The sequence below is a fragment of the Fukomys damarensis genome, unplaced genomic scaffold (assembly GCF_012274545.1).
Source record: "Fukomys damarensis isolate Sample0158 unplaced genomic scaffold, DMR_v1.0_HiC HiC_scaffold_21, whole genome shotgun sequence".
Classification (NCBI taxonomy): domain Eukaryota; kingdom Metazoa; phylum Chordata; class Mammalia; order Rodentia; family Bathyergidae; genus Fukomys; species Fukomys damarensis.
In genome coordinates, this window is record NW_022900933.1 from 31,162,489 (window position 1) to 31,162,883 (window position 395).

Sequence of the window (395 nt, forward strand, 5' to 3'; positions counted from 1 at the left end):
CCGCCGCCTCTTCAGGCCGCTACCGCCGCCATGTTTTCCTTCCTTGTACCTGGTCCTGCCACCGCGGCCAGTGGCTTCGCTCTCCTCCCTCTCTGCTTCAAATGTCCAAAGCCGGAGGGCGACTGTTCCTGCTACAAGTACTACCACTGTCTGGGAGATTCCGAACGCCCTCGGCGACCGAAGCGCCTCTGGCCGCTGAAAGTCGTTTTCCCTTAGCCGTCTTCCGTCTTCCTCACTGAGCCAAAGCGGCCGCCATCTTGGCTCACCCCTCAAAAGCGGTACGCGGGGCCACCCAGGCAGCAGTTGCAGGGGCGGCCCGTCGGCCCCACCATTTAAAGAGACAGGAGCGAGGCCGGCAGCCTCGCTACGGCGGAGGCCTCGGTCGGAGGCGGGCG